The sequence below is a fragment of the Hemiscyllium ocellatum genome, chromosome 20, assembly GCF_020745735.1.
Source record: "Hemiscyllium ocellatum isolate sHemOce1 chromosome 20, sHemOce1.pat.X.cur, whole genome shotgun sequence".
In the NCBI taxonomy this organism is placed as follows: Eukaryota; Metazoa; Chordata; class Chondrichthyes; order Orectolobiformes; family Hemiscylliidae; genus Hemiscyllium; species Hemiscyllium ocellatum.
This window is the reverse complement of record NC_083420.1, coordinates 1,164,524-1,186,502: the sequence shown is the minus strand read 5'-3', so window position 1 is coordinate 1,186,502 and position 21,979 is coordinate 1,164,524. Positions and strand designations below refer to the sequence as shown.

The 21,979-nt window shown below is 44.2% G+C and overlaps 1 protein-coding gene across 1 annotated transcript in view; it reads left to right on the top strand.

Annotated features, from left to right (window-relative positions):
- The window catches only part of tmc5 (transmembrane channel like 5), a 165,425-nt gene that overhangs the window by 85,680 nt on the left and 57,766 nt on the right, over positions 1 to 21,979 (top strand). The window lies entirely within an intron of this gene.

The following is a 21,979-nucleotide window of genomic DNA, read 5'->3' as shown; positions in this document are numbered from 1 at the left end:
TGGCTCACAAAGTAGTGTGATGCTAACAGCACGGGTTCAATTCCTGCCCTTTCTGAGATTGCTATGAAGGACTCTCCTTCACAAGCTCTCCCTTGCTTGAGATGTGGTAGTCCTCAGGTTAAATATCCACCAGTTGTCTCTCTCTAATGGTCTGTTAAGACTATGGTGACTTGCTACAATCATTGCGAGGCTAGCTTTTAATTCCATGGTTCATTGAATTCAAACTTCATGATCACCAGGTTGGGATTTGAGCGTATTCCCCAAAACATCAGTCTGGGGTCTCGGGATTAGTAACCCAATGACGTGACCATTGCACCACCACACCCACTTTGACATCTAAGGTTTTAGTTAGACCGCATCTGGAGCATTGTGTGCAGTTCTGCTCGCCACATCGATTCCAGCCTTGGGCAACTGTGTGTGTGGAATTAGCCCATTCTCCCCATGTCTGCGTGGGTTTCCTCCGAGTGCTTCGGTTTCCTCTCACAGTCCAAAGATGTGGCGGTTAGGTGAACTGGCCATGCTATATTGCCTGTGGTATTAGGTGCATTAGTCAGAGGGAAATGGCTGCAAATGTGTTGCTGGTCAAAGCACAGCAGGCCAGGCAGCATCTCAGGAATAGAGAATTCGACGTTTCAAGCATAAGCCCTTCATCAGGAATAAGAGAGAGCAGCCAAGCAGGCTAAGATAAAAGGTAGGGAGGAGGGACTAGGGGGAGGGGCGATGGAGGTGGGATAGGTGGAAGGAGGTCAAGGTGAGGGTGATAGGCCGGAGTGGGGTGGGGGCGGAGAGGTCAGGAAGAGGATTGCAGGTTAGGAGGGCAGTGCTGAGTTGAGGGAACCGACTGAGACAAGGTGGGGGAGGGGAAATGAGGAAACTGGAGAAATCTGAATTCATACCTTGTGGTTGGAGGGTTCCCAGGCGGAAGATGAGGCGCTCCTCCTCCAGCCGTCGTGTTGTTATGTTCTGCCGGTGGAGGAGTCCAAGGACCTGCATGTCCTCGGAGGAGTGGGAGGGAGAGTTAAAGTGTTGAGCCACGGGGTGATTGGGTTGGTTGGTTCGGGCGGCCCGGAGGTGTTCTCTGAAGCGTTCCGCAAGTAAGCGGCCTGTCTCACCAATATAGAGGAGGCCACATCGGGTGCAGCGGATGCAATAGATGATGTGTGTGGAGGTACAGGTGAACTTGTGGCGGATATGGAAAGATCCCTTGGGGCTTTGGAGGGAAGTGAGTGTGGAGGTGTGGGCGCAAGTTTTACATTTCCTGCGGTTGCAGGGGAAGGTGCCGGGGGTGGAGGTTGGGTTGGTGTGGGGTGTGGATCTGACGAGGGAGTCACGAAGGGAGTGGTCCTTGCGGAACGCTGATAGGGGAGGGGAGGGAAATATATCCTTGGTGGTGGGGTCCGTTTGGAGGTGGCGGAAATGGCGGCGGATGATACGTTGTATGCGGAGGTTGGTGGGGTGGTAGGTGAGAACCAGTGGGGTTCTGTCTTGGTGGCGGTTGGAGGAGCGGGGCTCAAGGGCGGAGGAGCGGGAAGTGGAGGAGATGCGGTGGAGGGCATCGTCGATCACGTCTGGGGGGAATCTGCGGTCCTTGAAGAAGGAGCCATCTGGGCTGTGCGGTGTTGGAATTGGTCCTCCTGGGAGCAGATGCGGCGGAGACGAAGGAATTGGGAATATGGGATGGCATTTTTACAGGGGGCAGGGTGGGAGGAGGTGTAGTCCAGGTAGCTGTGGGAGTCAGTCGGTTTATAATAGATGTCTGTGTTGAGTCGGTCGCCCGAGATAGAAATGGAAAGGTCTAGGAAGGGGAGGGAGGAGTCTGAGACAGTCCAGGTGAATTTCAGGTCGGGATGGAAGGTGTTAGTGAAGTTGATGAACTGTTCAACCTCATCGTGGGAGCACGAGGCAGCGCCGATACAGTCATCGATGTAGCGGAGGGAAAGGTGGGGGGTGGTGCCAGTGTAGTTGCGGAAGATGGACTGTTCCACATATCCTACGAAGAGGCAGGCATAGCTGGGGCCCATGCGGGTGCCCATGGCAACTCCTTTAGTTTGGAGGAAGTGGGAGGATTGAAAAGAGAAGTTATTCAGGGTTAGGACCAGTTCAGTCAGTCGAAGGAGTGTGTCAGTGGAAGGGTACTGGTTGGTGCGGCGGGAAAGGAAGAAGCGGAGGGCTTTGAGTCCTTCGTGATGGGGGATGGAGGTGTACAGGGACTGGATGTCCATAGTGAAAATAAGGCGTTGGGGACCGGGGAAGCGAAAATCCTGGAGGAGGTGGAGGGCGTGGGTGGTGTCCCGAACGTAGGTGGGGTGTTCTTGGACTAAAGGGGACAGGACCGTGTCGAGGTATTGGAAGATGAGTTCGGTGGGGCAGGAGCAGGCTGAGACAATGGGTCAGCCGGGGCAGGCAGGTTTGTGGATTTTGGGCAGGAGATAGAAACGGGCGGTGCGGGGTTGTGGGACTATGAGGTTGGAGGCGGTGGATGGGAGATCCCCTGAGGTGATGAGGTCCTGGATGGTCTGGGAGATGATGGTTTGGTGGTGGGAGGTGGGGTCGTGGTCAAGGGGGCGATAAGAGGAGGCGTCCGCGAGCTGGCATTTGGCTTCAGCCAAACCATTCACCATTTCAGAGGGAAATGGGTCAGGTGGGTTACTCTTCGGCGGGTCGGTGTGGACTTGTTGGGCTGAAGGGCCTGTTTCCACACTGTAAAGAATCTAATCTAATCTAATTTGGAGAGGATGAAAAAGAGGTTTACCAGAACATTCCCTGGATTGGAGTATATTGGCTTTAAGGAAAGGTTGGACAAACTTGGATTGCTTTCGTTACAGTGTTGGATGCTGAGGGGTGACCTCAGAAGTATATAAAAATATAAGAGGCGTGGATAGGGTGGACAGTCAGAGCATTGTTCCCAAGGTGGAAATGTCAATTTCAGGGGTCACAGGTTTAGGGGGAGCGTTTAAAGGGGATGTGCAAGCTGAAAATGTGTTGCTGGTTAAAGCACAGCAGGTTAGGCAGCATCCAAGGAATAGGAAATTCGACGTTTCGGGCATAAGCCCTTCATCAGGAATGAGGAGAGTGTGCCAAGCAGGCTAAGATAAAAGTTAGGGAGGAGGGACTTGGGGGAGGGGCGATGGAGATGTGATAGGTTGTGTGTCCCTAATTGCCGCTTGAATGGCTTGCATTTGAGAGGGCAGTTTAGCATCACGCACATTTCTGTGGGTTTGGGGTCACATGCAGGCCTGATCAGGTAAGGACATTATGGTTTTTATGACAGGCAACAGAGATTATGCAGTCACCATGGGGGTCTGTGACACGACGGTTGGAGGAGGAGCGCCTCATTTTTATTCTGACCAACCAACCCAACCACCCCGTGGCTCAACACTTTAACTCTCCCTCCCACTCCACCGAGGACATGCAGGTCCTTGGACTCCTCCACCGGCAGAACATAACAACACGACGGCTGGAGGAGGAGCGCCTCATTTTTATTTAACCTATCACATCTCCATCGCCCCTCCCCCAAGTCCCTCCTCCCTACCTTTTATCTTAGCCTGCTTGGCACACTCTCCTCATTCCTGATGAAGGGCTTATGCCCGAAACGTCGAATTTCCTATTCCTTGGATGCTGCCTAACCTGCTGTGCTTTAACCAGCAACACATTTTCAGCTGTGATCTCCAGCATCTGCAGACCTCACTTTTTACCCAAAGGGGATGTGCAAAGCAAGTTTGGATTCTGCAGAGAGTGGTCGATGCCTGGAATGTGCAGCCAGGGGCAGAAGTAGAATCAGAGGCAATAACAACATTTACGAGGCATTTAACAGACACATGAACGGACAGGGAATAGAGGGATAAGGACCGTGTGCAAGCAAATAGGATTAGGTCAGAATGGCATTGTAGTCAGTACAGACATGGTGGGCTGAAGGGCCTGTTCCTGTGCTGTACTACTGTATTCCATGATCTGTCAGAGCTAATCATAAAATCATGAAAACCATGTAAAGGATCCTTAATAGTCTGCCACTTCTGTTCAAATGATTAATAAATGTAGGTACAAAAACAGTACCTTAACAAGACTAAATATCAAATGTAAAGGGTTGTAGAGCAATTAATGGCATGCAGCAACAGAGGATATTTTAAAATATATGTCTTTGGAAGTGGGGACCAAATGTAATATTCTCAAGTTCACAAATGACACAAAGCTGACCCCATCTGCTTCAAGAAAACAGCCATCATCCCAGTGCCCAAGAAAGTTCATGCAGCGTTCCTCAATGACTCCTGCCTGGTGGTTCTGATCTCCATAATTATGAAATGCTTCGAGAGATTCATCATAGCTCACATCAACTCCAGCCGATAAAATTGCCTCGATCCCTTCCAATTCATGTATTGGCACAACACGTCAACAGCAGATGCCATCTTTCTGGCCCTACACTTATCCATGAAACATCTGGATAACAAGGATATTGACTACAGTTCTGCCTTCAACACCATAATTCCAAACAAACACATCCCTAAAGTCCGAGACCCATGTCTCAGCTCCCCACTCTGTAGCTGGATCCTTGACTTCCTGACCCATAGTCTGCAGTCAGTAAGAATAGCAACAACACCTCCTCCACCATAATCCCCAACACTGGTGCTCCACAATTCTGCGTAATCAGCCCCTTACTGTACTCCTTATACACTCAGGACTGTGTGGCCAAATTCTACCCCAATTCCATTTACAAGTTGGCTGACACTCATCACTGATGTAGGTTGGATCTCAAACAATATCAAGATGGAATGTATGAAAGAGATTGAGTGCTCAGCAGCATGGTGTGAAGAAACAACCTCTCCAACAACATCAGCAAAATGAAGGAGTTGGTCATTGACTTCAGGTAGCAGAGTGCATCAATGGAGCTGAAGTGGAGATGGTTGAATGTGTCAAGTTCCAGAGAGTGATGATCACCAACAATCTGACCTGGTTCACCCACATTGACACGATGGTCAAGAAAGCACGACATCTCAGGAGGCTTAAGGAAATTACACAAGGACTCTGACCAATTTTTGTAGATGCACTATAGAAAGCATTGTATAAAGATGCACCACAGTTGGTATGGCAACTTTTTTTTCCCCAGGACCTCAAGAAACTACAGCCCAGTCCATCTCACAAACCAGCCTCCCATCCGTTGGCTCCATCTACACTTCCCACCACCTCGGGAAAGCAGCCAACATCATCAAAGACCCCTCCCATCCCAGTTATACTCTTTTCCACCCTCTTCTATTGAGCAGAAGATATAAAAGTTTGAATGCACATTTACACAGATTTAAGAATAATTCCTTCTCTTCTGTTATCAGACTTTTGAATGGGTCTCGCAAATATTAATTCTGATTTCTCTCACTCTGCACCTTCATTGTGGCTGTATTTTGCACTCTGTTCTGCTACCCTAATGCACTTTGTACAGTACAATCTACCTTTATGATAGGCAAAACAATATGTTTCACTTTATTTTGGTACATGTGACAACAATCAATCAATCAAGTGAGGAGAAAGTGGGGACTGCAGATGCTGGAGATCAGAGTCGGGAGTATGGCGCTGGAAAAGCACAGCAGGTCAGGCAGCATCCGAGGATCAGGAGAATTGACATTTTGGGCATAAGCTCTTCATCAGAAATGAGGCTTGTGGGCCAGAGGGCTGAGAGATAAATGGGAGGGGGTGGGGCTGTGGGGAAGGTACCTGGGAATGTAATAAGTAGATGAAGGTGGGGGAGAAGGTGATAGGTCGGAGGGGAGGGTAGCACGGATAGATGGGATAGGTCAGGAAGATGGTGCCGAGTTGGAGGCTTGGGAATGGGATAAGATGGGGGGAGGGGAAATGAGGAAACTGGTGAAATCCATATTGATCCCGTGATATGGATGCAAAAAGGGACCTACTGTTCTGAACATTAAATCACTGAAGACTACCATCCAGGTGCAGCAGGTAATTAGGAAAGGTGATTCTAGATTAGGGTGGTGCTGGAAAAGCACAGCAGTTCAGGCAGGATCCGAGGAGCAGGAAAATCGACGTTTCGAGCAAAAGCCCTTCATCAGGAAAGCTATATTCCTGAAGAAGGGCTTTTGCCCGAAATGTCGATTTTCCTGCTCCTCGGATGCTGCCTGAACTGCTGTGCTTTTCCAGCACCACTCTAATCCAGAATCTGATTTTGCCTAGATAATTAGAAAGCAAATAGAATGTTAACTTTTACCTCAAGAGGATTATTTGCACAATTACGATGGAAATCCTTCCACAGGTGAACAAAACCCCAACAGGAGAAGTGAGTAAACTTATTGTGAACAAAGGAAGTTAATGGCTGTGATGTTCCCTTTCTCAGGCTATGTGTGGGATTGTGTGTTAGATATTGACTTAGTCACCACTGAGATTACTCATCATATCATGCCCCAATCAGCTGACCAATCATAGAGTCATTGAGTCATAGAGATGTACAACACAGAAACAGACCCTTCAATCCAACCCGTCCATGCTGACCAGATATCCCAACCCAATCTAGTCCCATTTGCCAGCACCCGGCCTATATTCCTCTAAACACTTCCTATTCATATACCCATCCAGATGCCTTTTAAATGTTGCAGTTGTACTAACCTCCACCACTTCCTCTGGCAGCTCATTCCATATACGTACCACTTTCTGCATGAAAAAGTTGCCCCTTAGGTTTCTTTTATATCTTTCCCTTCCCACTCTAAACCTTTGCTCTCCACTTCGAGGCTCCCCCACCTCAGACAAAAGACCTTGTCTATTCACCCCATTCATGCCCCTCATGATTTTATAAACCTTTGTAGGTCATAATGAGCATCAGTTGAGGCCTACTCTTCAGGGGATCTAACAGTGAGAATGTAGATCTTTTCCTTTTGCTTCTCATGGGATTGGGTTGTGGTGTAACTGGAGTATCAGGGAGTTTGTTGTGACTTTTAGAGGTCAGCAACGATTAGCAAAGACAAAAATGATTCCAAACAGGCAGAAAACAGAAGAGGTTGTAATAGTTCTAATTCTATCAAAGTTATCATAGAAGTTATCATAGAGAAATAACATTAGTCTTCTTAGAGGAAAATACGAAACCACGTAAAATACCAGAAAATATGCAGGCCCAAGGAAGTAGTCAAAATTAAGAAGTGGAAGAAATCAGTTTTAGTCAACAAATACAAATGCACAAGTTAATGGAATGGAAAGTTCACAAATTCCCTGGACCTGATGATCCACATTCCAAAGTGTTTAACAAGACGGCTGTACAGATATTTGATGAGTTGGTCATTAACTTCCAAAATTCTGTAGATTCTGCAACGGTACCTTGATTAGAAAATTGCAAATGTGTCCCCACTGTTTAAGAAAGGAGTAAGGGAGAAAACGAGGAGTAACAAACTTGGCACCAATAATATGAAAAGTACAAGGGCTGATCAAGGATAAAGAAATTGGAAATTAAAAAATAATAATCAGATTGGGCTGAGTCAACATGGATTTATGGAAGCTATTAATATTTGATAAACCAGTTGGAGTTTTGTGAGAATGGTGCTCACAGTGTATATTAGATTAGATTAGATTACTTACAGTGTGGAAACAGGCCCTTCGGCCCAACAAGTCCACACCGACCCGCCGAAGCGTAACCCACCCATACCCCTACATTTACCCTTACCTAACACTACGGGTAATTTAGCATGGCCAATTCACCTGACCCCGCACATCTTTGGACTGTGGGAGGAAACCGGAGCACCCGGAGGAAACCCACGCAGACACGGGGAGAACGTGCAAACTCCACACAGTCAGTCGCCTGAGGCGGGAATTGAACCCAGGTCCCTGGCGCTGTGAGGCAGCAGTGCTAACCACTGTGCCACCGTGCCGCCCTACAGGGTGTAGGTTAGGGCAAACCAATGGGTGTGATGTATTTGGATTTTAGAAGGCTCTCAGTATAGTCCCACACAGGAGGTTAGGAAAAAATAATAGAGCACACACAATGGGAGTAATGCATTCACTCAGATTAAGTCCTAGCTCAATGATTTGTATATAATATTTCCAAGTTTATGAATGACACAAAACTAAAGGAGGTTGATGCAAAGAAACTTCAAGGGGATATAGAGAAGCTTAGACAGTGAGCAAGAACACAGCAGATGGAATTTAATTCAGATAAAGTGTGAAGTTACCTACTTTAACAACAAAAAATGGGAAAAGGTTTTTTTAAATGATGAGAAATTAGGAAATTTTGATTTCCCAAAGGACCTGGGTGTCCTTATTCATAAGTCACTAAAAAAAATGAATAGTTACAGTGAGTGGTATGTAGGGAGCTAGGGATTGCAAGATGATTTTTAAAATTGAAGTAAATATGTTGTGCTTCAATGGGGAGACATACCTGAGACTTGGTGTGCAATTTAGGCCCCTTTACCTACTTGCAGTAGAAAAATACAGTGCAGATTTGCCGGAGTAATCCTGGAATGAAATGAGGCAAGATTGAGGATACTCTGCCTGTATTCTCAGATATTTAAAAGAATGAGAGGTGATTTTACTTGAACTTAAAAAATGCTAAACGATCGGGCCATGGTATTTGCACAAAGGATGTTTCTCCTGGTTGGGGCCAAGGGGTCTAACAGCGGGGAACAACGTCATAGGATAAGGGTCAGGTATTCAGGACTGCGATGAGGAATTTCTTGAGAGAGTAGTGAATCTTTGGTGTTCTTTACTTAGAGGGCTGTGTAAGCTCAATCATTGTGCATGTTCAAGAAACAGATGGACAGATTGTCAAATACCTATAACCCGAAGGGTAAAGGGAACAACAGCACTGCAGTGGATAATTAACTGTAATTTAGAATTGTCGCCAACTCTTGCCCCATGTTTGGAAGAAAATCTAGGTTTTTAATATAGTATTTAGAAATGTGTACTTGAAATTGAACATATTGACAAATAATTTGTAGGCCAATTTTAATACTTTACCTTATAAAATAAATAATATGCAGCACGGTGGCTCAGTGGTTAGCCATGCTGCCTCACAGCACTAGGTACCAGGGTTTGATTCCAGCCTTGAGGAATTTCCACATTCTCCTCGTGTCTGAGTAGATTTCCTGCAGGTGCTCTAATTTCCTCTCACTGTCCAAAGATGTGCAGGCTAGGTAAATTGGTCATGCTAAATTGCCCATAGTGTTCAGTGATGTACAGGTTAGATGCATTAGTCAGGGGAAATATAAAGTAATAGTGTAGGGGAATGGTTCTGGGTGGGATACTCTTTGGAGGGTCAGTATCGACCTATTGGGCCAAATGGCCCAATTCCACACTGTAGGGATTCTATGATATCATGTGAATAATTTGTAATGCAACAGTGCTAAATATCCCTGCAGCTGAGGGGGTGAAAGGGTTATCCAAATTGGTCAGACTCTCCTTTGTTGTGGTTCTTTGCTGTTGGATGGTAAGACTAATTAAATCTTGCAATAGACAGATTTAAGCTTCTGTTTAGATTAATCAATAACAATGACAAGGTACTATTAATAAAAATTGATGGTTTATTTCCAGATGCTTATTCTACCTCTGGAATTATTAGAGACTTTCAGCTGGACAGTGACTATGTCGTCAGTACATGCATATTATCAATTTTTAATTTTCACACATAAATAAAATGCTCATCTTGGTGGCAGTGAAACAAAAAAACTCGTGTGTAAAATGATTACATTTATTTACAGAGCTCTAGATCATATTAAATGACAGAACATTCCACAGATTTCTGGTGAATTTACTGTACAACACGTCAAGAGTATGAACTAAAGGCAGAGTTACGAATAAATAAAATAATTTGATAGAGATACCTTCATGATACAAATGTGTTTTCTTTTTATCAGCTGCTGCACAAAGGCGTAGAACTCTCGGCGTTACAAAGCGTCTAGCATCCTTGGCTGGCTTAACTTTGTCGCAGTATTCCTTGCCAGAAGCAGAGCTAAGTGAAGAAGAGAGAGAGGGTATGTAAATATTTTTGGTATTATTAATCAAAATTTTCACGTTGACTTTTAAAGATCCCAGATTCATAGTGTTTCTCTGGAAAATTTAGTTCCACTGCTGAATGACAAATTGTATAAACCTAATTTGATGAAGAAAAAGAAATAGCATTCTTTATTTGATTCTGCACAGATAAAGTAAGGTTTATTGCTGAGCTAGCGAAATTATCACACAATGAGAGAATGAAGGCCATCCAACAGTTGACAATGAGCATTGAAGAGAAACGAGAGATCAGGTATGGAAAATCTACTTTCCAATGTTGGTTTTAACTGGTGGCAATATTCTAATCATGTGAACTCTGGTTAAAAATAATCCGTGAATGTGAAAAATGTGATTGTTTGTTTGTTTCCCTCTGGTTATTTCTGGGGTATGATTAGTAAGGAGCCCACCCAAGCTGCACCTGGACTGAGTCTATTCTGCCCTTTCAGACTACACTTCCTCCTCATTGTTGAACCAGGCTGTATTCTTGAAATAGGGAATGGATCACATAAGCAAAAGCTTCTCTTTAAGGTTTGTGGTGTTGAGAGATGATGATGTCCATGGTGTCATTTTAAGCTTCTTCTGCTCCTGTGCAGTGTATAAATGATTCTTGTGTAACTTTACTTTTCCTGGCAATAGGGTAAATGGTACTTCCCTGGTTTTAATGCTTAGAAAATGTTTCTGAATCTGATCAGCATCAAGCAATGCTGTGTGCTCGCCCTATTCCTAACATACTTTCCATGTAAACATCCGAAACAGAAGTAGAATTACTCCACTTGGTCCCTGGAGCCTGCTTTGCTGATGTTCGGTTTTCTACTCCAGTAACCTTTCATTCTTTGATTCTAAAAAACTCCATCTACCATGATTCTTTGATTCTAAAAGACTCCATATCAAATGCCTTCTGAAGTCTCAAGGACCCTCTGAAAGAAAAATCTTCTCTTCTTTGTCCTGAAAGAGTGTGCCCTCATTTTAAAACATCATGCCCAGCTCAGGATTCATCCACAAGAGGAAACATATTTCTACGTCAAAGACCATTCAGGATCTTCAATCAAATCAGTCCTCACTTTTTTAGACACAAATTTAAACAAGCCCAGTGTATTCAACCTATCCTCCTGATAACCCAGTTACCCCAGCTATCAATCTGCTAAATGAACCCTGAAGCATTTACATACATTCGCTGTACCTACTTTGCAATGAGACAACCCAGATCATCTTTCATCTTTGATACTCAGAACAATCAGATTTACCATCAATAGAATTTAGAACCAGTGACCTTGAGCCCTTCATTGCTCTTAATTGTCCACTATGGCTATGGGTAACCCTGGGCCCATCATTCCTTCATTCCAACATGACTGCATGACTTGTCAGTCAGCACTGAGGTCTGACAGTGTTGATGGAACAGAGATAACATTTCTGGTTGATAATGTTTGATTAGGACAGCTCCAAATGTAGCTCATTGACCTAAATGGTAACTCTGGTTCTCATTCAACAAATGCTGTTAGAAAAAGTGAATTTCCAGTTCAGTACTCCAGATAGAACCACAACATCAAAGAAGCCATCAGGTCTGTATTGCCAAATACATCAGTCCCACTTTCCCACACTACTGCCCAAAGCCTTCAATGTTATGACACTTTAAGTACTTATCCAAGTACTTTTTAAAGATTGTGAGGTTTCCCACCTCAACCCCCTCCCAGGCAGTATGTTCCAGACCCCCATCACCTTCTAGGTGAAAATCATTTTCCTCAAACCCCCACTAAAACTCCTTCCTTTCACTTTAAAACTGTGCCCCCTTGTTATAGACCCTTCAACTAAATAGAAAGTTGCTCTCTAGTCACTCTGTCCATGCCCCTCATAATCTTATCCACCAATGTCAGGTCCCCCTTAGCCTTCTCTGCTTTGAAGGAAACAACTCAAGCCTATCCAGCCTCTCTTCACCGCTAAACTGCTCCATTCCAGGCAACATTCTGGTGAATCTCCTCTGACCCTTTCCAATGTAATCACATCCTTCCTATAGTGCAGTGACCAGAACAGCAGACCGGCTCCTCCAGCTGTGGCTGAACCCAAGTTCTGTCCAGCGCCAACATAACCTGCCTGCTCTTATCACCAATATCTTGTCTGATAAAGGCAAGTGTACCACATGCCTTTTTTATGACCCTATCTGTCCTGCCACGTTCAGGGGTCCATGATTAAGCTTCTCAAAATCCCCTGAACCTCTGAGCTTCCTATTGTCCTGCTATTCATTGAGTACTTGCCTGTCTTGTTATTTATTCCAAAGTGTGTCACTTCACACTTACTACAGTAAAATTGCCATCTGGCATTGATCTACCCATCTGACCAATTCATTTGTATCTTCCTGCAACCTGACATGTTCCTCCTCAATGTCAACCCTGACTAATATTCATTCATCAACAAACTTACTTCTCACCTTCTCCCACATCCTTGTCTCCATCATTTATAAATATCACAAACAAGAAGTGACCCAGCACTGATCCCCGTGTTATACAACTGCACACTAGGCTTCAGTCACAAAAACAGCCTTTACCACCACCTTCTGTCTCCTGTAACTGAGCTCATTTTGAATGCATCTTGGCAATTTATCCATCCCATGAGTGTTTGCCTCTCTTCAGTTTCCTATGGGGGGGATTCCTTATCAAAGGTCTTACTAAAATCCATATAAATTACATGAACTGCCCTACCCTCATCCAAACACTTGGTCACCTCCTCACTAGATTCCAACAGATTTGTTCAGCATGGTCTCCTAGAACATAGAACATAGAAAAAAAAGCACAGAACAGGCTCTTTGGACCACGATGTTGTATCAAGCATTAATCCTAATGTAAAATGAAATAACTTAACCTATGCACCCCTCAATTCACTGCATGTACATGTCCAGCAGTCACTTAATTGTCCCTAATGACTCTGCTTCCACCACCACCACTGGCAACGCATTCCATGCATTCACAACTCTCTGCGTAAAGAACCTACCTCTGACGTCCCCTCTATACCCTTCTCCTAATATCTTAAAACTATGACCCCTTGTGCCAGTCAATCCTGCCCTGGGGAAAAGTCTCTGGCTATTGACTCTATCCATGCCTCTCATTACCTTGTACACCTCGATCAGGTCACCTTTCTTCCTCCTTCTCTCCAGAGAGAAAAGTCTGAGCTTAGTCAACCCCTCTTAGTCCAGATAGCATTCTGGTAAACCTTCTTTGCACCCTCTCCAAAGCCTCTGTATCTTTCCTATAGTAGGGCAACCAGAACTGGACACAATATTCCAAGTGTGGTCTCACCAGGGACTTATAGAGCTGCAGCAAAACCTCGTGGCTCTGAAACACAATCCCCCTGTTAATGAAAGCCAAAATACTATATGCTTTCTTAACAACCCTATCCACTTGGGTGGCAACTTTGAGGGATCCATGTACTTGAACACCAAGATCCCTCTGTTCCTCCACACTGTCAAGAATCCTGTCTTTAATCCTATATTCAGCATTCGAGTTTGCCCTTCCAAGATGCATCACTTCGCATTTATCCAGGTTGAACTCCATCTGCCATTTCTCAGCCCAGCTCTGCATCCTGTCTATGTCACGCTCAGCCTGCAATAGCCCTCATCTGCAAATTTACTAACCCACCCCTCAACCTCCTCATCCAAGTCATTTATTTATAAAAAACTACAAAGAGCAGAGGCCTAAGAACAGAGCCCTGCAGGACCCCACTCAACACTGACCTCCAGGCAGAATACTTTCCATCTACAACCACTCTCTGCCTTCTGTCAGCCAGTCAATTCTGAATCCAAATAGCCAAATCTCCCTGTATCCCATACTTCTGACTTTATGAATGAGCCTACCATGGAGAACCTTATCAAATGCCTTGCTGAAGTCCATATACACCACATCCACTGCTTGACCTTCATCAACCTGCTTGTCACCTCCTCAAAGAACTCAATAAGATTAGTTAGACATGACCTGCCCCTCACAAAGCCATGCTGACTGCCTTTAATCATGCTATGCTTTTCCCAAATCATCATAAATCCTTTCCCTCAGAATTCTTTCCAAAACCGTGGTGACCATAGACGTAAGACTGACTGGTCTGTAATTGCCAGGGATACATCCCATCCAGATCTGGGAAATTGTCCACTTTTAGAACCATCAAAACCTCCAGTGCCACCTTAAGTTTTAAACCAACAGCTAGTCAAAGATTCATAAATTGAAACCAGTGATGAACAATAATGTCAGGAAAATTCTTCCTCCATTAATTGAATACAAAACCATTGGAGCTGTTTGAAAACCAATTGGATTGCTTGACCAGGTAGTGTCCATAGATGTTTCATTGTGGATGAATACAAAAGCAGGGCAGGAACTATGTAAAACTCTGCTCAGGACTGCTGAATCTTTATGTACAGCCCTGTTCACATTAGAGGAAGGACATAATTGCTGTATGAGTACAAAAGAGATCTCTGCGAGAATGTTGCTCAAGCTAAAAAAATTCAGCTGTGAAGAAAGATTGGCTAGACCTGATTTGTCTTCCATAAAACAAAGGAGACTGACGAGCTTGGGAACACAGGAAGACCCATTTCCTTTTGCAAAGAGGTAATTGCTGGAGGACCCAGCTTTAAGGTAATTGCTGGAAGAAACAGAGGGGATATGAGGAAACATTTCTCAGTCAGTGGGTGGTCGATGTTTGGAATTTGCTGCCTGCTTTGATGATGCAGGTAGAAGCCTTCAATTCATTTAAAAGGAAATTGGATCTGCCCACAAAATGCTGGAGTCTGCAAGGTTGTGGACTGGGGCTGGGAGGTGCAATTAGGATGGGCTGCAAATATTTTCCCTTGGCTGGTTCAGACATAATGGTCTCTTTCTTTGCCATAACGCTTCCATATTTCTATTTAGGTATGCATTCCAAATATGGAAATTTGTTTCATAAGTTAACAATACAGTATTATGATGTACTTTCTCAGAGTTGTGAAGTAAATTGTAAATTATTCCTGTTTCTTGCCAGGGATCAAGTTGAGCAAACATTTGGACCATATGCAGCGGACTCAGGTGCTAAGATACATCAGTGCACACAACTGCTATATAAAGTGTTGTTTGTAAGTATGATTGGAAATACATTGATAAAAGGATAGCATCAAGAACACCATTACTGGAGATGAAAAAAGATGCTGGGGTAATCCAGCTGTTGTGTGCTGATGTTTCAACACAAGACAGGACACGGATGGGTGCAGAATGGTGCTTCATTGCATGTGCACCGATTTATCCAGATGTCTAATGTTCAACTGGAAATGATGTCGGTTAGTCAAAGGATTGACTTATGGAGAGTGCACTGAACTGAGATGAAGTCAAGAGTGTGGTGCTGGAAAAGCACAGCAGGTCAGACAGCATCCGAGGAGCAGGAGAATCGACGTTTTGGGCATAAGCCCTGCATGATGAACAAGTGCATCATTTACTCTAATCATTGACATGTGTGTAACACTGGATGCCAGAAGTGCAATCCTCATTTAAAATATACATGCTCCAAATGTCTAATGAATTGACTGTGTAAGGATTACTTGCTTAGGCCAAACAGATACTTTTTAATTAGGAGTGAAAAAATGATTATGATCGCAATAACCCTTCCTCAGCACATGTCCAATGTCTCACCACCATCGCAAACCCCTCAATGCCCTTCCCAGTGCAATCACTGGTGAAAGAGCAATATTTTTCAGCTTGACACGCTCCAATCTGTGGTATGACTACAGGTCTTTTGTTAGACCCATAAGGGAAGGTGTTCCTTTGAAGTTTCAGTAGTTTGTGTATTGGAGAGGCAGGACACTCACCAAAAAATGAATTTATGTTCTCAGGCAAACAAATGGGAGATGATTTTTTTTCATTCATTAATGCTAGGCCAGTGTTTATTCCCCATTTCAGAGAGCATCAACAGTCAACCACTGTCAGAGCCACATGTGTGCCAGAACAGGTAACAGCTGCAATTTCCTTCCATAAAGGAACCAAATGGGTTTTTCTGACAATTAATGGTGGTTTTGTCGTCATCATTGGACTCTTAAATCCAGATTTTTATTAAATTCAGATTCTGCCATCTGCAATCTCAGGACTTAAACCCACGTCCTCAGAATATTCAAAACTAAAGAATTGAGGATGCTGTAAATCAGAAACAGAGGTTGCTGGGAAACCTGCTGAGCTGCTGAGCTTTTCCGGCATTTTCTGTTTTTGTTTCCTTAGAACATTACAAGGGTATCTGGATTAACAGTTCAGAATAATACCAACAAGCAACCGCCTTCCCAGCATGTGCTAAGTATTCCCTTTCAGTTTAAGAAAAGTAGAGCATTAATTCCTAGCAGTTTGTTACAAAGATGGTAGAAATTATACATGCCTTGCTCAGTTGGATGTCAGTGCCCAACCCTGAAAGGAGAATGGAGAATGCCTAAGTTTTGACATGGACGACTCTTGGTATTTCTAGTAACTCCTCTCTCGGAGAATGTTGCATCCTCACTAACCCATTTCCTGCTCAATACTTGATCAAACAAGATATGACCAAAGCCAAATAATATTGATTTTTTTCCAAACTTTTGTAAGGGAATCATCTGTAATGACTAAAATAAAAGTAAAATACTGTGGTTGCTGGAACATTCAAATAAAAGCATGTCATCTTCTGAAGAAGAGCTATATCAGACTAGAATATTAACTTTGTTTCTCTATCTACAGCTGCCACTTGCCAGGCTGAGTTTCTCCAGCACATTCCTGCTGTTATTATACCTGCAACCATCTCTCTTCCCAATTACATGCCACTAACACTGGTGTCCCACAAAGATCGAGACTGAGGCCTTTTCTATTTCTCAACACCTTCCTGTCACTTTATGACATCATCCAAAAACACAGCATCAATTGTCACGAGGGGTGGCACGGTGGCTCCGTGGTTAGAACTGTTACCTCACAGTGACAGGGACCCAGGTTCGATTCCAGCTGCAGGTGACTGTCTGTGTGGAGTTTACACATTCTCCCAGTGATTACATGGATTTCCTCATGATTTTTCGTTTTCCTCCCACAGTCCAAAGATGTTCAGTTTAGGTGGTTTTGTCAAGGGAAACGCAACGTTGGGGGATAGGGTAGGAGGATGGGTCTGGGTAGGATGTGCTTCAGAGGGTTGGTATGGTTTCAATGGGCCGAATGGCCAGCTTCCATATTGTAGAGATTCTATGATTCTAAATAGGCTGGTTCACTACCACTTTTGACAGTACAATTATTGATGGGCAGTAAACTCACATCCCATGAACAAATGCAAAAATCCAGCTGTGCCTCAGTATCTCCCCCGCTGTCTCTGAATTATCAGACCGCTTATCTGGCTGCCTGTGTTGAATGAATGGAAATTTCCTCCAGTTAAATACTGGTAAGACAATAGCCATTATCTCAGATCTCTAGCTAGCAACTAGCTTCAGAGAGAGGCTGAATAGGCTGGGGCTATTTTCCCTGGAACATTGGAGGCTGAGGGGTGACCTTATAAAAGTTTATAAAATCATGAGGGGCATGGATAGGATAAATACCCAAGGTCTTTTCCCCAGGAAAGCAGAGTGCAAAACTAGAGGACATAGGTTTAGGATGAGAGGGGTAAGATGCAACTTTTTCACACAGAGGGTGGTGCATGTATGGAATGAGCTGCCAGAGGATGTGGTGGAGGCTGGTACAATTACTACAGGAGGATTCTGGATAATCCAAGATGGAGAACAGGAAAACCTTCTGGCTGTGATAGCTACTCCTTTTTTGAGGTATTTTAGGAGCTGGAGGTGTTTCCCTTGAATTTCAGGAGCAGCAATTACAGTTTTATATGCTATTATATTGTTTTGGAACTTTGGAGAAAAAAAAATGTCAAAACAACAGTAGTTTTAAAAGGAAGAAGAACAGACAAAGGAAGCACATGGCAAGGTCATTGCAGGAGAGAGAGCGAGAAAGAAACCCACATTACTAACTGACAGAGTTAGCAGTTACTGCCTTTGCTGTTGAATTCATGTATCGCTGGACATCGGAGTACGTCTGGGAAAATTAACAAGTATGTAAATTCACAACTGATCTTGGAGGGACCTGTATGGGAGAGGTCACAGCACCGAAGCAGATAAGCAGATTTTAAGTGTGGCCTTAAAATAAGTCTGCAGTAGTGAGTAGAGTGGGTTCTTTCTTGATTATATGTTTTATTGAGCTATGTCTCTTGATTAAACTTAAAATATAAGCTATAAGTATTAATTTAACCTGGAGCAGTGTTTGTAGAGGAATAAGACGGTGCTATTTTCTGGGTTTGTAGATTGAAAGAAGCAAAAATGGCCTCTAGTATAGTGATATGCTCTTCTTGTCGGATGTGGGGGTTTAGGGAGAATTTACAGGTTACTGAGGATTATATCTGCAATAAATGCCATTGGTTGTGAATCCTCTCAGATCGAATGGATCAGTTGGAGAGCCAGTTAGAGGCAATGAGGAATTTACAAGAGCAAGGGGATATGATGGATGGCAAATATAGGAAGGGGGGAACGTCTCAGATACAGTCACAAAGATGGGTTAACTGCAGGAAAGGTAAGAGAGGTTGGCAGTTAGTGCAGGAGGACTCTGTGGGAGATTTGCTAAACCTGCTCGGCAGATTTAAACTAGTAAGGTGGGGGACCCAGAGAGATAGTGAGGAAAGAGATAAATCTGAGACGGGTACAGTTGAGAACAGAAGTGAGTCAAATAGTCAGGGCGGTCAAGCACAAGGTAGGACTAATAAATTAAACTGCATTTGTTTCAATGCAAGGGGCCTAACAGGGAAGGCAGATGAACTCAGGGCATGGTTAGGAACATGGGACTGGGATATCATAGCAATTACAGAAACATGGCTCAGGGATGGGCAGGACTGGCAGCTTAATGTTCCAGGATACAAATGCGACAGGAAGGATAGAAAGGGAGGCAAGAGAGGAGGAGGAGTGGTGTTTTTGATAAGAGCTAGCATTACAGCTGTATTTAGGGAGGATATTCCCGGAAATACATCCAGGGAAGTTATTTGGGTGGAACGGAGAAATAAGAAAGGGGTTATCACCTGATTGGGATTGTATTATAGATCCCTTAATAGTCAGAGGGAATTGAGAAACACATTTGCAAGTAGATTTCAGTTATCTGTAAGAATTATAGGGTGGTTATGGTAGGGGATTTTAACTTTCCAAACATAGACTGGGACTGCCATAGTGTTAAAGGTTTAGATGGCAAGGAATTTGTTAAGTGTGTTTAAGAAAATTTTCTGATTCAGTATGTTGATGTCCCTACTAGAGAAGGTGCAAAACTTGACATACTCTTGGGAAATAAGGCAGGGCAGATGACGGAGGTGTCAGTGAGGGAGCACTTTGGGGCCAGCGACCATAATTGGAAAAGGATAGACCAGATCTAAAAGTTGAAATTCTAAATTGGAGCAAGGCCAATTTTGATGGTATTAGGCAAGAATCAAAGTGAATTCTTTCCTTCAATGAATCAAACTGCACCTGTTAAATCACTGAGTAGAGCTTATCTCATAAACACAAGAACTTAGGCAAGCTGATTGGGGGCATATGTTCGCAGGTAAAGGGGCAGCTGGAAAATGGGAAGCCGACAGAAATGAGATAACCAGAGTCCAGAGAAAGTATATTCCTGTCAGGGTGAAAGGGAAGGTTGGTAGGTATAGGGAATGCGAGCTGACTAAAGAAATTGAGGGTTTGGTTAAGAAAAAGAAGGAAGCATATGTCAGGTACAGACAGGATAGATCGAGTGAATCCTTAGAAGAGTATAAAGGCAGTAGGAGTATACTTGAGGGAAATCAGGAGGGTAAAACAGGGACATGCGATAGCTTTAGCAAATAGAGTTAAGGAGAATCTAAAGGGTTTTACAAATACAGGTAGGACAAAAGGGTAACTAGGGAGAAAATAGGGCACCTCAAAGATCAGCAAGGTGGCCTTTGTGTGGAGTCGCAGGAGATGGGGGAGATACTAAACGAGTATTTTGCATCAGTGTTTACTGTGGAGCAAGACATGGAAGATATAGAATGTAGGGAAATAGATGGTGACATCTTGCAAAATGTCCAGATTACAGAGGAGGAAGTGCTGATGTCCTGAAATGCATAAAAGTGGATAAATCCCCAGGACCTGATCAAGTTTTTAGATTAGATTACTTACAGTGTGGAAACAGACCCTTCGGCCCAACAAGTCCACACCGACCCACCAAAGCGCAACCCACCCATACCCCTACATTTACCCCTACCTAACACTATGGGCAATTTAGCATGGCCAATTCACCTGACCCGCACATCTTTGGACTGTGGGAGGAACCAGAGCACCCGGAGGAAACCCACGCAGGCATGGGGAGAATGTGCAAACTCCACACAGACAGTCACCTGAGGCGGGAAATGAACCCGGGTCTCTGGCGCTGTGAGGCAGCAGTGCTAACCACAATGCCACCGTGCCACCCACACGGTGTACCCTAGAACTCTGTGGAAGCTAGGGAAGTGATTGCTGGGCCTCTTGCTGAGATATTTGTATCATCGATAGTCACAGGTGAGGTGCCGGAAGACTGGAGGTTGGTAAACATGGTGCCACTGTTTAAGAAGGGTGGTAAGGACAAGCCAGGGAACCATAGACCAGTGAGCCTGACTTCGGTGGTGGGCAAGTTGTTGGAGGGAATCCTGAGGGACAGGATGGACATGTATTTGGAAAGGCAAGGACTGATTCGGGATAGTCAACATGGATTTGTGCATGGGAAATCATGTCTCACAAACTTGATTGAGTTTTTTGAAGAAGTAACAAAGAGAATTGATGAGGATAGAGCAGTAGATGTGATCTATATGGTCTTCAGTAAGGCGTTTGACAAGGTTCCCCATGGGAGACTGATTGGCAAGGTTAGATCTCATCGAATACAGGGTGAACTCGCCATTTGGATACAGAACTGGCTCAAAGGTAGAAGACAGAGGGTGGTGGTGGAGGGTTGTTTTTCAGACTGGAGGTCTGTGACCAGTGGAGTGCCACAAGGATCGGTGCTGGGTCCACTACTTTTCATCATTTACATAAATTATTTGGATGTGAGCATAAGAGGTACAGTTAGTAAGTTTGCAGATGACACCAAAATTGGAGGTGTAGTGGACAGCAAAGAAGGTTGCCTCTGATTACAACAGGATCTTGATCAGATGGGTCAATGGGTTGAGAAGTGGCAGATGGAGTATAATTCAGATAAATGTGAGGTACTGCATTTTGGGAAAGCGAATCTTAGCAGGACTTATACACTTAATGGTAAGGTCCTAGGGAGTATTGCTGAACAAAGAGACCTTGGAGTGCAGGTTCCTAGCTCCTTGAAAGTGGAGTCACAGGTAGGTAGAATAGTGAAGAAGGTGTTTGGTATGCTTTCCTTAATTGGTCATAGTATTGAGTACAGGTGTTGAGAGGTCATGTTGCGGCTGTGTAGGATATTGGTTAGGGCACTGTTGGAATATTGCATGCAATTCTGGTCTCCTTCCAGATGTTGTGAAACTTGAAAGGGTTCAGAAAAGATTTACAAGGAAGTTGACAGGGTTGGAAGATTTGAGCTATAGGGAGATTCTGGGGATGTTTTCCCTGGAGCGTCGGAGGCTGAGCGGTGACTTTATAGAGGTTTATAAAATCAGTTGGGGCATGGATAGGATAAATAGACAAAAACTTTTCCCTGGGGTGGGGCAGTCCAGAACTAGAGGACGTAGGTTTAGGGTGAGAGGGGAAAGATATAAAAAAGACCTAAGGGGTAACGCTTTCACGCAGAGAGTGGTACGTGTATGGAATGAGCTGCCAGAGGATATGGTTGAGGCTGGTACAATTGCAACATTTAAGAGGCATCTGGATGGGTATATGAATAGGAAGGGTTTGGAGGGATATGGGCCAGGTGCTGGCAGATGGGACTAGATTGGGTTGGGATATCTGGTCGGCATGGACAGGTTGGACCGAAGGGTCTGTTTCCATGCTGTACATCTCTGTGACTCTAATAGGCATCTGGATGGGTATATTAATAGGAAG